A 16,430-nucleotide genomic window follows, 5' to 3' on the forward strand; every position below is an offset into this window, starting at 1 on the left:
TTTGCTACTACACTAACGATGCAACTTCTAACAACACAACGTGGTGTTAGAAGCTAATTGACGAAGTTTCGAGCAAATTCTTTGTTAATTCTGACACATGACTAGTACTCACGTGTTAAAGTGCGTATGATTCCATTGGCACTTTGCATATCCATTTCACCATGCCGACACGAATACAGCAGATCGAACTCACACGACGAAAGAAATTATTACAGACTCCCGGGAATGTGGTTCTCCCATCGCAGCTTAAGACGACCATAGACACGGCTGTAAATGTATATTAAATATGCATTTTCACAAGTGAAACATGAGCACGAAATTTAGTTCACAGTTATGCACGTGTTTAATATGGTCTTCACAAAGATGAATTCAAAGTTGCCTGTTTTTACATACTAACTGCTCAATTTTTGAAATTTAGGTGAGTTAATAAATCACTTTTCTTGAAAGAAAAAAAAATTAATGGTAAATAAATGTACATTTATTGTTCTTCTTATTAGAGCATCAGCGTTATATTCAAATATCACACTAAATGAAAGCATTTCATTAGGCAGAAGTCTTAGGTCTTTCAATGGAGTAATGCATATCACATGATTGTGTCCAGTTCAGTATTTCCATTCTCAAAGATCTATAAATACGTTGGCGTTCGTGTGTTCTTTGCTCCGGCTTAATTCGAAAATGCTATGTTATTAAACACAACATAGCATTTTCGGCATAATTTGCGTAGGTATATACACATACGACACATATATACACATACGACTGTGGGCCAGTGGCGGATTAAGGCACAGGCTAGCAGGGCCCCTGCCCGGGCTGCCAAAAACAGAAAAACAATGAGGCAAAAATATCTATATCCTTGAGGATAAATGGGCCTGTTGTACTGGAATCCATAGTGATATGAAATAATAACGTATACATCCAGTAAAAATATCTTTAATTATACTTTGGAGCTTTCGAGGCTAAATATGACTCTTTATCCTCATACGTTCTCTTTATGGCCAAAACGTTTAAGATGCTTGCGTTCAGTTGCAGAAGTCCTTCAGTTCGGTAGCCCGCAACAGACAACATTTGCGCTTTGCGCATAGGTGCAAAATCAACCGCATCATTCCTAAAGGCTTCCGCTATAAAGCCCCATTTAAAAACACTAGCATGGAATGCATGTTTCAACTTCAGCCTACAAACATTGAAATTGTGGATTACCCATCTCCACTACGAAATCAAGAGAGCTGACTACAATAAATCCAGACTCTTGCAGGAACTACAGGGTAGGATCTCACTTATATATTTTCTAACCTTATCCATACCATCTGTCGCCAAGCTAACCGTATCTCTGATGTTTACCGTTCGCGACAACAACGGAAATTTGTTAATTTAAGCAGAGAAACCCACTCCTCAAGAACGAACACCCGTTCAACTAATACCGCTTCCTTCGTACTAAATCTGAGCAGCAAGCAGTTAACCACCGAGCAGCTCAACGTTTTGACCGCCGGAATGAAGTTCGCCGTCGAAGCCACCGATCACACAGCTTGCTATGGGAGTAGAAGCAAGCATTACCAACCTCCCTGAAGAAGCTGCTAACGAAATCCGCTTCAAAACGGCCTCCATCCTCCGATGCACACGGCCCACCCGCTCCAACCTTAATCACCAACAGCACGCCGCTCTTTCTTATATAAGAAAGGACAACTCCATCATCGTGCTTCCCGCTGACAACGTACGTCGCACTATCATATTAGATCGGTCGGGCTACCTAGAGAAAGCCCTGGTCCTCCTACAAGACCCCAACGTCTATGAACCCGTTACGGATCCGCCCATCAAAGTCTTAGGACGTCTGGAGTCATACATTAATAAACTTGTCTATGCATGGTTTAAAGCTAAAAAATTTCTACTCCGACTCGGTGGCTTCTTCATGCCACAGGCTGCGAACTGCTCCAGTTTTATGGCCTACCTAAAATCCATAAGCGAGGTATTCCTCTACGGCCCATAGTGTCCTGTTGCAATGCACCTACATATGAACTATCCAAATATATTGCATGACTCCTTACTCTTATAGGAAATACCACCCACACTGTCACTAACAGCGGCGAATTCATTCACCTTATTAAAAAGCTCTCAATTTCTGACAACGAAGTTATGGCGTCATTCGATGTAGTGTCCTTGTTTACATCAATCCCAGTCCAACAGGCCGTAAATTGCACCAAGAGGCTTCTAGAAAATGACCCAAACCTACCAAACAGAACATTACCGTCCACTGACATCTGTACCGCCCTCAACCTGTGCTTGTCAGGCAGCGTCTTTACCTTTGAGGATTCCTTATACCAGCAAGTACATGACACTGCCATGGGTGCCCCTGTTAATTCCGTTGTGGCCAACATCGCCATGGAAGAATTGAAAGAACAGATATTTCTGAACCCACCAGTACCTATTACAACATGGTGCAGATATATCGATGACATCTTCACAGTCATCCCACATGGCTTTGAAGCAACATTGCTAGAATATCTCAATTCCTTGTCAACGTTCATCCAGTTCACTCTAGAATTAGAAGTAGACGGAGCTCTCGCATTCTTGGATGTGCTGGTAAAACGCGTGGGCCCACATTTAGAAACCTCAGTATACCGTAAGCCAATGTGGTGCGGACAGTTCACAAAATACAGATCCGGCTATTCCCCTAGCCATCTCAACAGCACTGTCCGCACTCTATTCTCCAGGGCTTGGAGCCACTCCAGCACAGATGAAGCTAGGTGCAACGAGATTTGCAGAGTGGGGACAGACTTGATCAATTGTGGCTACTCAACCCACGCTTATTACAAGCGCAGGAGCTCACACTCCACCCGAGACCCCCATCAACTCAGGACAATGTCTCTACCACATACATTCCCTACTATCCAGGCATGTCAGGCTGGATCTCAAAAATCCTCCGAGAATACCACATAAAATGTGTGCAGCTGCCTGGTAGAAACTTACATTTTCTAGCTTCCAACGTAAAGACTCCGGTCACCCCTCTCTTACGCAGCGGTGTGGTATACCTCGTAGCCTGCAAAGATTGTGACAGCTGCTACATAGGAGAGACCTCGAGACGTCTTCAAGACCGCCTCGCAGAACACGACAGATCGATTCGCCTTGCTGAGACCGATCAGTCCGAAATCGCAGAACACTACTGGTCGACCCACCACGACCTCAATCCCAAGCGGGACTACGAAGTAATTGACCAGTCCGGACACTCTCGCCACTGCCTCTGGTTAGAGTCACTTAATATATTGCGCATTATAGCCTCAGTTGCTGATGCGCCAATAAAATACAAACAAACAAACAAAAAAACTTAATATATTGTGTAATTCGAGAGCCATGAACCGCTACAAAGGCATGAGACTACACCCCATCTTAGAGGCAACTGTTTTAAGTCAAGATAAGCGCTAGAGGAAAAACTACACACGTCCATGGAGCAACAATGAACACCGGTTTAATGGATGAATGGCCTACCTTGTGCCCTCGCACGCCTCACTGCACGGCACAACTCTGTGTCCGTTAAAATAATTTTAATCTCTAAAGTTTCCATTCTATTTGTTGATAAAGAGGCACATTCAGCCTCGAAAGCTCCAAAGTATAATTAAAGATATTTTTACTGGATATATATATATACACGTTATCATTATTTCATATTTATATCCTTAGTAAAGGGCGCGGAAAAATCTTTCTACCTGGGGCGCTGAAATCCCTTCGTCCGGTCCTGCTGTGGGCAAAACCTAAAAAAAAAAAAATTCAATTTTGTTGCTACTAAAAGCACGAACAGATATGTGCTGTATAGTACTATCGGCCTATCACCTTCATATTGTTTTAAGTAATATTTAAAACAGTACCAAACAACCATATTTTCATGATTTTGCTAGAAAAATTAAAAAAGTAATTTTAACAGTTGTGAAAATAAAGCATTTTCTGTTTTCTTGAACTGAAACTGAGGTCTCGTACAATAACAGAAATCGACCATGGCCATATAGCTTTCAAACAATTTATGTAAACACGGAGGAAAGGTATATGTTCATTCAACAGCAATGTGCGCCTACATTAATATTATAAACGCGTGTGTGCGCGATGTAAGGAGTGTAGGGAAATCAGGCGACAACTCAGCGTTGTTATGGGCCTATATGAGAGTTTGAAGGACAGGGTGGATGCCCTCGAAGGAAATAAATTGAGGGGCCCATCAAGCTCTCAGCTGCCCACATCAACGCCAGAGCTTGCACTTGGTCATCGCGCAACACAGCGGCAAACCCCAAGGCAGAATGCGCTGGTCCCACAGGAACAATTAGTTGTTGGTGACTCTATTGTCAGGGAAACGGGGAACATGCTATGTAAAAAGGATAGGTGGAACAGGACCAGGGTATGTCTGCCAGGGGCAAAGGTTGATGACGTTGTAGAGCGGATATCATCTTTCAAGGGCACAAAAGGTGATATAGTTGTACACGTTGGCACTAATGATATTAAGAGTAGGAGACCGGCAGAATTACTCAACAAGTACAGGTCACTGTTGAAAAAAAGCCGAGAATTAGGGTTGCATTTGAAAGTGTCTGCAATTCTGCCCAGACACGATAGGAGGGAGTATATGATGAGAGCCTTGTCGATCAATTCGGCCCTGGAAAGATTGTGCAAGGCTCAAGGGGTAGAATTTTTTTCAGCCTGGACTGTACTTGTTAACAGGAGAGACTGCTTCTACAGGGATGGGATACACTTAAATAGAAAGGGTGCAAGAAGATTTGCTGATGCTATCGAGGCAGTGTTAGGTGGGTCGGAAAACTGCTAGCTTGGGGGGATACAAAGACTAATAGTTTAACAGTAACCGCAGGCAGAGGTGAAGGTGATTCTTGCACAACTTCTATTAGAATAAGAAGCGACCTGGAGCGAGGGGTGTTGGGGGTTTCAGGGACGGATGGCAGTCATCCTGGAATAGTTGGGTATATGGGATGTGTTAGGGTAACAAGGAATAGGCATAGGAGCATGTATGCTTGCATGTATACCAATGCTAGAAGTATAGTAAATAAATTTGATGAATTTGAAGTGTTGGTCAAGACATCAAAGGCGGATATTGTTGGGATAGCAGAGACGTGGTGTCACAAAGATATAAGGAATGCAGAACTGGAATTTGGGGAGTACAATGTGTACAGAAAGGATAGACAGGACAGAAAGGGAGGAGGTGTTATGCTGTTAATTAAGAAAAACATAAAATCAAAAGAAGTGCATCCAGTTGATATAGATGGACAGTGCACTGTTGAGTCAGTTTGGTGTGACATAAGCACTGCGAAAGCAAAAATAAGAGTAGGAGTGTGTTATAGGCCTAATGACTCGAATGAGTACAATGAACAATTGTACAGAGAAATAGAGTGGGTCAGTAAATCAGAATGTCTTATAATGGGGGATTTTAACTTCCCAGATATTGACTGGAACTTGTGGGTTGGTCACTCACACACTAGTCAGACTTTTGTGGATTCATTGGATGATTGTTTTCTGCAGCAGCATGTTCGAGAGGCAACCAGAGAAAGTAATACTCTTGATCTGGTTATCAGCAGTGATCATTCGTGTATTAAGAATTTGCAGATAAAGGAACCACTAGGTGGCAGTGATCACAGTGTGCTGAAGTGGGATTTACTCAAAGAGGTAACTACCGTCAGGGGTAAAGGAAAGGGATTTTGCTTCCGTAAAGGGGAGTACAGTGGTCTCAGACAGTTTTTAAATTCTGTACAGTGGGATCAACTGACGATGTTACAAACAGTAAATTCTAAGTGGGAAGCATTCAAGGAATTAATCGTGGAAGCTACTAGACTTTTCATACCGATGAAGAAATATTGTTCAAGGTTTAGGCCTAAATGGTTATCAAATGAACTAATGAGACTCGTGTCAGAGAAGAAAAATGCATGGGATGCATATAAATTATCAGGCGACGCAGAAGCCTGTAGCAGATATAAGCTAGTCTGTAATCAGGTCACAAAGGAGGTTCGGCAGGCAATGGCGGATTACGAGAAATCTTTGGCAAAAGATGCTAAGAAAAGCAGCAAGGATTTCTTTACTTATATAAACTCTAAAAGGAAGGGAATGAATATGATTGGTCCACTTGACATCGATGGTTCGACTGTTGATGATCCTGCTCAGATAGCAAACAAACTGAATGAGTATTTTGCATCTACATTCACACGTGAGGAATTATTACAGTTTGAAAATGGAAGAAGGTTATCAAATTGTAGCAGTGTGCTTAATGATTTTGTAATAACTGAGAGCAAAGTGGAGGAGAAATTGTTGAAGTTAAACATAAGAAAGGCACCTGGGGTGGATGGGATCTATCCAGTTATATTAAAGGAGGCGGCAAAGCAACTAAGCAAACCCTTAGCCATAATTATGAGAGCATCCTTGGATTCAGGGGAGGTTCCCACGGACTGGAGATGTGCAAATGTATCCCCAATTCACAAAGGAGGTTCGAAGGGTGACACGAGTAATTACAGACCAGTTAGTTTAACTTCTGTTCCGGTTAAAATAATGGAGTCACTGGTTAAAGATGCATTGCAGGATCATCTAGACAAGACTGCAGCAATAATTCAGACACAGCATGGGTTTGTTAAGGGAAAGTCTTGTCTGACAAATTTGATTGGTTATTATGATGTGGTCACAAAGGAACTGGATGCAAAAAATAATTTTGATATCATATACTTGGATTTCAGGAAAGCTTTTGACACTGTTGCGCATGGAAGACTACTGTACAAATTGGAGCAGAATGGTATTAAGGGTAAGTTGCTACAATGGATAAAAGGATGGTTAAGTGGGAGAAGACAGAGGGTGGTAATCAATGGGTGCTGCTCTTCGTGGACTAATGTTATTAGTGGAGTCCCACAGGGTTCGGTGTTGGGTCCACTGTTGTTTTGTATATTTATCAATGATATTGATGAAGGTATATCAGGCTTAATGTCGAAGTTTGCAGATGACACGAAGGTTGGCAGGGTTGTTAATGACAGTAATGGCAGTGTGCTACTGCAACAGGATCTAGATAATTTGGGCAGATGGGCTAAGAAGTGGCAACTGAAGTTTAACCTTGACAAATGCAAAGTACTGCATATGGGTAGAAGTAACCCCAGAGAAACGTACCAACTGTGTGGTACTACACTTAAGGTGGTAGAAAACGAAAAAGACCTGGGAGTAATTGTGCAGTCAGATATGAAGTTTTCTGAGCAATGTAGACAGGCTGCTAGGGCAGGTCATGGGGTTTTGTCAATGATATATAGGAATTTTGCTAGCTGGGAAAAGGAGGTGATTGTCCCTCTGTATAAGGCAATGGTCAGGCCACGCCTTGAGTACTGCGTACAGGTCTGGAGGCCTCATTTTAGGAAGGATGTAGATTTGCTTGAGCGTGTACAGAGAAGAGCAACACGATTGGTGAGGGGAATGAAGGGATCCTCTTACCAAGAGAGGCTTAAGTTCTGCAAATTGCAGTGGCTGGAGACTAGGCACCTGCGCGGTGATCTGATTGAGGTCTTAAGGCCTTGAATGGGTTGAGCACGCTGAATTCTGATGGGATCCTCCCACTTGTTCAGAATACGAACCTACGGGGACATAAGTTCAAATTAAGAAAGGATAGATGTAGAATAGATGTGCGGAAATTTGCCTTTAGCCAGCGGGTGGTTAATTGCTGGAACAAACTTCCATCTGTCGTTGTGGAAGTTGATAGGTTAAATAAATTTAAGGAGGAACTGGACAGGCATTTGGAGGGTATGGTGTGATTTTTTTTTTTTTTTTTTTTTGGCTGATGCTGCATAAGCTCCTACACTTGCTTTCTTGCATCAAGTGCCACTACTACTACTACTACTAAACATTAGAATCAAATCCAATCCCTCTTAGGATATGATCCGATTCACCATTTTCCTGTGCAATATTTTACTCATACACTAGAAAAAGCTCTTTTCCGTGGCACTGAGGATGTGTTTGTCAGATAATTCAGAGAAACACCACGAGGTGTTTCTCTGAATTTTCTGATCGTGAACAGTGCCTGCCAATGATGAACATTTTCTCGAACTATATTTGAAGATCCGTGCGTTACGATGTTATTCGCGAGTTCAGAACAGGAAGTGAAAAAGAAAAGGCTCTCCTCCCGATTTGCGTCCAACCAAATATTTAGCGTTGTTAATGACATATTATCAGAATTGAGAAGTTTATTATTAAAAAAACACTCGAGCACATTTTCATTATTGATAATGTCTCCTTTGTAAATAGTATTCAATAGACTCATTCGTTAAAACCAGTGTCTCTGTTATGTGTTCCCTTAGTTTAGATGTGAAAAACATAATTACGGGTTGGAATATTTACCTTATTTTCAGACGATGCACACTATTGTTCTGAAATATAATAATAAAATACACTGTTATTTTAAACACATGAATATTTATTTTAAAACTTTATAATTTCACAGAATATTCCAGTTTAGAATAGAAAATTCAAATAAAAAAGAAATCATGTCAAGTTACATTGACATGATTTCTTTGTAAGAGATGAGTCATTAATTAACGTGATACCCTCCTTTAGAAGAACCTTGAGAAGGGTTTGGGTGGCACCCTCCAAAAATTGTGGGAACAATATTAAAGATATGTGGTTTTATCTAGAAATCTGAGTGTTATCGAAATGAGCATAAGTGCAGCAGACTGTTCTGCGAGAAATAACATAGCATTGGTTTTAAATTGATTGAAGTTAACTAGTTTTTCTTCTTTCCAGATAATAATTACCTGGTTATTGGCATTTAAGGAATTGGTGGTGGATATTCCAGGAGTTGTAGCTGTTTGTGTAGAATAAGATTTCTCAAATCTGAAAGGTGGAATGCAGTACGCTAACATTTGCAAAACTATGTTTAGAATTTCTAGTCAGTGAATCTTGACGAACACAAGCATTAGTTGAGAAGTTAGAAGCAGAAACAAGGCTCTTCTACCATCAGCCGCCGACCGGGCTAGCCGGGTAGGTAAAGTGCCTGCCTGACAACCCAAAGGTCGCGGGTTCGAATCCCGCCTCGGGCTTTGATCAGAATACTGCAAAAACCTTGTGAGGTGCATTATGGCCACAGAAGCCGATGCGCCAACAACTAACAAAAAAAAAAAAAAAAAAAAAACGCCATCATCCGCTTCGAATGGTCGATAACGAGCATTCGCTGCAGATGATGGTAGATATGGGCAATATCAGATTATTATGGGGACAAAATGAAGATACAGATTCGAATGCAATCCAGTTACGATAAGTTGCATCCTTACCTTGATTGAATGGCCTTGGATTATTTATTTTAAAACCAAGGAAATAAAGGCCTATAGTTCAGGATGGAATGAGAAATGAAGGATTTCATCCATACAAGGACAATTTCACAAATGATCTGAGCAAACATTAGGATTAGAGGATTTTAAAACAGTAGTCACACAAAGAAAAGGAGGAACAAAAACCATGCATATTATGAGTGACGAAATCAGAAATTTTTCGCTTCCTCTCATGAAAATTCCGAACTGGCCCGACGTGAATCTAAAACATTCACACCTTATCAATCGTCGGACTCCCATCCACAGTGGCAGACGTATCGATATGGTAGTTTCACCACTGCAGATAATCCTATTTCTCATCTTTCTAATGCAGATGGAGAAGATGGTTTCTTCATTGTAGAAGTCACCAAGTTGTGATCGGAGATGACGGTCCTTACTGTGTGGCAGGACAAGTCTATGGACTCATGCTGTTTTCGTGATATTTTGGCCCTCCTAACAGTGCAAAACAGCAGGAACCGGGATTCGTCAGACACGGCAACGTTTTTTTTTTTTTTTTTTTTTTTTCCAATCTTCCAATTTGGTGTTGCTGAGCCAGCTGTAACTGTTGAACCTTGAATTTTGCTAACAGGAGTGGAAGCCGGTTCGGGTGTCAGTTGCAATACTCTATTCATGATGAGTAAGGATACTAAAATTGGTCTCCTGCAAACGCGAATATACAGGTGTGTGGACAAAATAATGGAAATACCTGATATGGAAAAAAGAAAAAAAGTGATTTTTTTTTTTTTTTTTCCCTGTAGTACCGTGAAGGAAAGATGATAAAAATTTGTTTATTTAGAGCAGAGATTCTCAACGGGGGCGATATCGCCCCCAAGGGGACAAAATTGGTTTTTTGGAGGCGAAAAATCGTGGGTATTACAATGGTTTGTGGCCCCCTCAAGTTCAACCCTACCCGATGACATCTTATTCCTTAACATTTCATTTCTCTGATTAGGTTTTCTTTCCCCTGAGACAATTGATTTTTTACATATAGGTATATTATATTAACAGTGAGTGAGAAATTTTGATAAAAATTTTGTGCAGGAATATCAGCAGGTAGAAGACAAACTGAAACAAACTGAAATACTTGCAGAGATTGGCTAACTTACAGTAATGAAAATTCTATTCAAATCTTGACAAATAAACAAATCACTGAAAGGGGGGAAGTAAGATGGTGGGCGTGATTTAATTCAGCCACCTTTGTTTTTCATTAAATGCCTAGGTGCTTTCAGAGGTAGTCTCCGAAATCCTTGCCGTTTGCGCCTTTCCGACAGCCGCGATCGTGGCGGCGGCATGGTTTATTTATTTATTCTTTTGTTTCATTGGTCAATATGTGAGGCATGGATAAAATAAAATAAATTTTCTGTTTCTACTCCATTTGACCCAAATTTGGTCGTCCAAATGGTCAGAGGAGTTCACAAGATAGACATAATACAGAAGACGTGACTGCTGAACAGCACCGTATTCAGCAGTCACGGGCTTGAACCCCGGTCACTCAAGGCACGTGTACTTATGCACCCGCGCGCCTGACCACTAGGCTACGGCGGCCTTAAAAATTAAATTATCTGTTTATACTCCGGCACGACAACCAAGTCATTAGAGTTTACAATAAATCGCCAGTACAAATATTTATCGTATTTAGTAGTCACGGGCTTGAACCCCGGTCCACTCAAGGAACGCGTGCTATGCACTCTCGCTCCTGACCACTGGGCTCCTAGGATGAGGAAATGTTTCAGTCTGTTGTTTCCACTTTCTGAGCGACAATTAGTATTGATTTATTGATTCCTTGTGGAAGTTGTTTAAAAAATAGTTTATATTTTATTATTTAATTCTTTGTAGTTATACAACCTATCATCAATCGTGTTAAGTGCTGGAAAGAAAAAGTGTCAACAGTGTCTAGATGAATATCTAGCTTATAGTTTTATTGAAAGCCCATTCGACTCAAGCCAGCCTATGCGTCTTACATGTAATAGTTCTTTTTCACATGAGGCTGTGAAACCATCAAGACTTTTAGATCACTTAAAAAAGGAAACATCCTGATAAAGTTGGTAAACATATCGAATATTTTATATATTTAAAACAGAATTTTGAGCAACGTAACAGTGTTGCTTCCTTATTTAAGAAGAACACACAAACAAATGATTGCATCTTATAAAATTGCAGAAATCATTGCAAAAACTGGTATTGCTCATACAGTTGCTGGGATTGTAATTTCAACAGTGATGCATCAAAGTCTTTCCAGTATTTTAAAAGCATTGCCATTGAGCAACGATTCAATTCGAAAACGAATCGATGAGATGTCAGTTAACGTTGAAGAGCAGCTAATTGACAAACTAAAAACGAGAAAATTTTCTATTCGGATTGAAGAATCCACAGTTACTGACAGTAAGGTCCTTCTAATGGCATACGTTCGTTATTTCGATGATGATTATAAATTGCAAGAGATGTTGTTTGTAAAATCTGTAGAAACTGACTGTACTGGAGCATCCATTTTTGCTGCTGTAAAATCATGGACTGATGAAAAACAAATACCATTGGAAAATTTGGTATCCTGTTCCACCGATGGTGCTACGTCCATGGTTGGAAGACATTTTATATCCCACCTAAATGAAGTATGTCCCGAAGCGAAGTTCTTTCAATACACTGCATTGTGCACCATCATCTGGTTGCAAAAATTTTAGTCCAGTTCTATCAATCTCTCAGTATAGTTATTAAAACCATCAATAAAATAGTCACATAGCAAATATGATCGCCTTATCAAAAAATTTTGTGTTGATAACGAAGAACAGTATGTGAGGCTTCTTTTACATACAAAAGTCAGATGGCTTTCTAAAGAAAAGTGTCTAACAAAATTTGTAAATATTTTTGATACGATAATTAGTTTTTTATAAAGCAAAGGGCGCACACATTTAGCAAAGGAGATCACAGCAAACACAAAAACAACTTATACTATATGGCTTGGATTTTTCGAAAACTTAATGAAGTATCACTTCAACTTCAAGGGAAATTAATTACGGTGATAGGCTACAAACGCGTATTAAAAGTCTTTGCTGAAAAACTGGAAATATTTAAAAGCAATTTAATGAGAAAACAATTTCATGGTATGCAAGAGTTAGCTGAAATCAATGCTAAAATAATGTTAGAGTTAATAATAGCCATTATTAATAATAAAATAATAGAGTTGGCTGAAATAATTCTTAAGATCACCGAGAATGATCTTAAGAATTATTCAGATCATTTGTGTTCTTTAAAAGGTGAAATGAAAAATAGATTTTCAGATTTATTTTCTTTTGAAGTGAAGCCAGGGATGTTAGATCCAATTGGATGCGATTTTGGGTATGCTAGTGAATAAATTCAAGAAGAATTTAATTAAAATGTAACGAAGAATGCAAATATAAATTCGAAAAAGGTGGAATGACTGAGTTGTAGGGATCAAAAATAACTGAACTTCATTATCCAACAATGTGGTCTGAAATGGCCAAAATACTGTACGTACTACTTTATTTTCCAACGTCTTATATGGGTGAAAGCTGTTTTAGTTCAGTGAATAAAATATTAACAAAGGAAAGAAACAGAATTGATATACGTTCAAGAGGAGATATTAGAATTAAACTTACTAACTTCATACCGAACATTGAACTTTTAGCTAATAACCATCAGGCTCAGGGATCCCAATGAATAAAAGGAGTAAGTATAAGGTATTTTCTTTTTAAAGTTTCATGGAGGGGCGATTAGGGAAAAATTGTCTAACAAAGTCCTTTAGGGGGCGATAATTAAAAATAGGTTGAGAAACACTGATTTAAAGGTTATATAAAAAGGTACACGAAGAAAATGAACAACCAGTCTGAATTCAAAAGAGGTCAAATTGGTGGTTTACGTGTAGCAGGGGCATCGGTTACTAATACTGCTGATTTCTTTAATGTATCCAGAGCAACTGTATCGAAAGTGATGTGTACATTCACCAAGTTTGGAAAAACAAAATCTGATAGGACAAAGTGTGGCAGAAAATGGAAGCAGACTGAAAGAGACTGCCAGACACTAAAAAGGATTGTGGCCCAAAAACATAAAACTACTTCCTCAAAAATAATTGCAGAACTTAATGTGAGTCTCAGCAATCCAGTTTCTAGCAAAACAGTTCGGCGAAAATTTTCTAAAATTGAAATTTATGGCAGAGCCTCTATTGTCAAGTCATTGGTTACTGGTGGTAATGCCAAAAATAGGATGCAGTGATTATGGAGCAGAAAAAACTGGACACTTGATGATTGGAAATGTCATTTTCAGACGAATATTCACTTTTTCTAACAGTAGGTCTAATATAAGTATTAGACCTAGTTACGGTAACTTAACACGGTATTTGAAAAATAGTTATTAATCTATTTTCTTGTCAGTTTAATCTTTTTTGTGGTCCGTGGCTTCTGCCTCAAGTATAAAAGTGATCCTAAATCTGAAAAAGGTTGAGAAATACTGTTCTAGAGGATAGAACAGTATACTTCTCAGGTTCCGATTCAATTGCCAACTTTTCTTGAATCTAGACGATTCAAGAAAAGTTGGCAATTGAATCGGAACCTGAATTTCAGCAAATAAGAATTCGCCGTCGAAAGAGTGTTTGTTAGCGAACAACAAAACGAAGTTGGAATGATAGAGAAGGAAAATTTTAGGACAATTTTTTCCCCAACATTTTTATACAGCGCAATACAGTCATTGAAAGACATATTTAAGTTGATCTTAAAGCATAACGTTTAATTCCAATATGGATTCAAAAATTCTGAAGTGAACAGAAAGTCATCTCCGTCATCAATTTGTAAGAAGAATTAAAATATCTACGAAACCATTTCGAAGGCAGATATTAGAGGAAACTATATTATCTCGAAAAAGTTCGTATGCTGAAACAATTTGAGGCTGTCATTAGCAATTTTTTTCGTGGAACTGAGAATGCTTGTAACGTTACTAGTATCAGTGGCCAGCGCTAAACGAAGCTTTTTAAAAGATGAAGTTAATCAAAACCTATGTCCGTTCCACGATAACGCGGGATTAGTTGGATGGGTTGGCATTAAACCTTAGCGCCAGCATATTAATTGAATATGCCGTTGCTAAGGTTTTAGACCTGGATGAAACGATCCAAAAATTTGCAGCTGTTAAGGCCTGAAAAATTAACTGTTGAAGCAGAAAATTTAAGGAATAATTAATGCTACTTGTGTATTAAATTTAAATTAATAAAATATTTTTTTATTTTAAGATTTAAAAAAATGAACTGCGTGATGAAATAAGTAAAAAAATTATTAAAATTATATTTCATTTTTGAGGTTTGCAACCATATCTCATTCAGCTTATGAATGGGATTTGGTGGGGGGGGCGACAATTCGAAGTTTTCTCAGGGCGCCGACAGCACCTTGAGCTGGTTCTGCATGCAATTTAGAAAAAATACAGTATATTAGCACCTCATGATCTTAGTTACCTCAGCACCAATTCTAAACTCCCTAAAATTCCCTAATTGAAATCCATAGCATTATGGTAAAAAAATAATTTAAGAATGAAAAAAGCTTATTAATGCATTTTAAGTTTGCACCTTAGTATGGCAACATGCCATTTCTCTGGTATTATCAAAGCATTTCTCCTAAAATCTTTTCCCTAAGCATGAAATCATTTAAACTACAATTTAGTTTTAAATTGCTTAGCTTCAACTGTAGTTGCTTCAACAAATGCCATTAGATGGCGCCACGTGACAAATTAATTTTTACATAGAGGGCGTGAATTTATTATCTTTATTACATTTTTGAATTATTACATTTTTGAATATAGTTAAAAATGCGTCTGGAAACTTGGAATTCTTCGTGTTTAAAAAAAAATGAAGAAATTTCTAATTACAAATTAAACAACATCGCACTCCACATAAGTTTTATAGGCAAGAAATGGAAGAAAGTAAGTTTTTTAACCTGTTATTAGAATTAGTCAATTCACAAGTATGTCTTTCTTCCAAGAAATTAAATATATTTCCACTTTATATTCGGTACGTCTACAGCAGCCAGAGTAATTTACAGCAAAAATCTGTTTTTATTGCAGTCCATATACTAGTACAGCTGTTGATAGTTGGCCTTTCGGATTTTGGTATAGCGTATGGGCTCTCATTTAACTAGAAATTCTGACACCTATTGTCAGACATCAGAAATGTGAATTTGTTTTCAACAATATAATAAAATTAGAACTTTATAAAAATAAAAAATAAATAAAAATAACAATTATAATAATTGTCATATAGTTAAAATATAAATTCAGCTATAATAAGTCTTAACTCCATTCTGTGCCTACGATTAATCGGCGCCTGTGGCTGAGGCCACTCTCCCTAGTTACGCCTCTAATCCCACAATGTGAGTACCCCAGTCCACGTGCAAATTTTTCACAGAGAACTTTTATAAAAGGTCCTATATTAACTACGCTTTTATCCATCGTGGATTCCCGGGAATGCTATTTATGCACCATACATGAACAACCAATCTAAACAGTTTTGAGCGAGTTTAAATTAACACTTGCCAACATGAATTTTACCCCACTAATATATCCCGTTTGCAGTCAGTTTTAACGCTTAGATTTCAAAAATAATTCTTAAAACTTCACATCATGTCTCAGTTTCTAAATATACATATTTTTGTTTACCCATAATATCATTATCTTATAATTTAGTGATGTGATCCGTTGTATTACCTGTAAATAATAATGCTTGCATGTGCTTATAGATGGCGGTAACATTGGGGAAGGTTAACTTATTCAACCTTGTCTATCTTCTCGGTTCTCTCTTTCAGCAACAGAAAAACAGTTTTGGTGCGAGTACTTGTACAGTTTACCTGCTTATCTATTGCATATTCTTTACTTCTGTTTTGCATAGCATTGTATTGTAAAATGTTTAAGTAGAAGCAAAGGAAGTGTCTGAATAATCATCCTGACGATTTCTGCTGCTGCTTGTGTGGACAGACACTCAAGGAAGAAAATTCTACAGTATTACTAAACGCGCATATTCTTTGTCCTTGGTTGATCAGGACAAAACTTGGCTCCACATATGTACTGCATTACTTGCACCACAAATCTGAGGATGTGACTAACTAGGAAATTTTAAATTATGCATTTTGCTGTTTCTGTGGT

At 38.6% G+C, this 16,430-nt stretch overlaps 1 protein-coding gene across 5 annotated transcripts in view; it reads left to right on the forward strand.

Moving 5' to 3' along the window:
- LOC150089235 (angiogenic factor with G patch and FHA domains 1) overlaps nt 1-16,430 on the forward strand; it is a 262,222-nt gene that overhangs the window by 225,961 nt on the left and 19,831 nt on the right. The window lies entirely within an intron of this gene.

The sequence above is a fragment of the Mastigoproctus giganteus genome, chromosome 2 (assembly GCF_048544385.1).
Source record: "Mastigoproctus giganteus isolate SK-2022 chromosome 2, ASM4854438v1, whole genome shotgun sequence".
In the NCBI taxonomy this organism is placed as follows: domain Eukaryota; kingdom Metazoa; phylum Arthropoda; class Arachnida; order Uropygi; family Thelyphonidae; genus Mastigoproctus; species Mastigoproctus giganteus.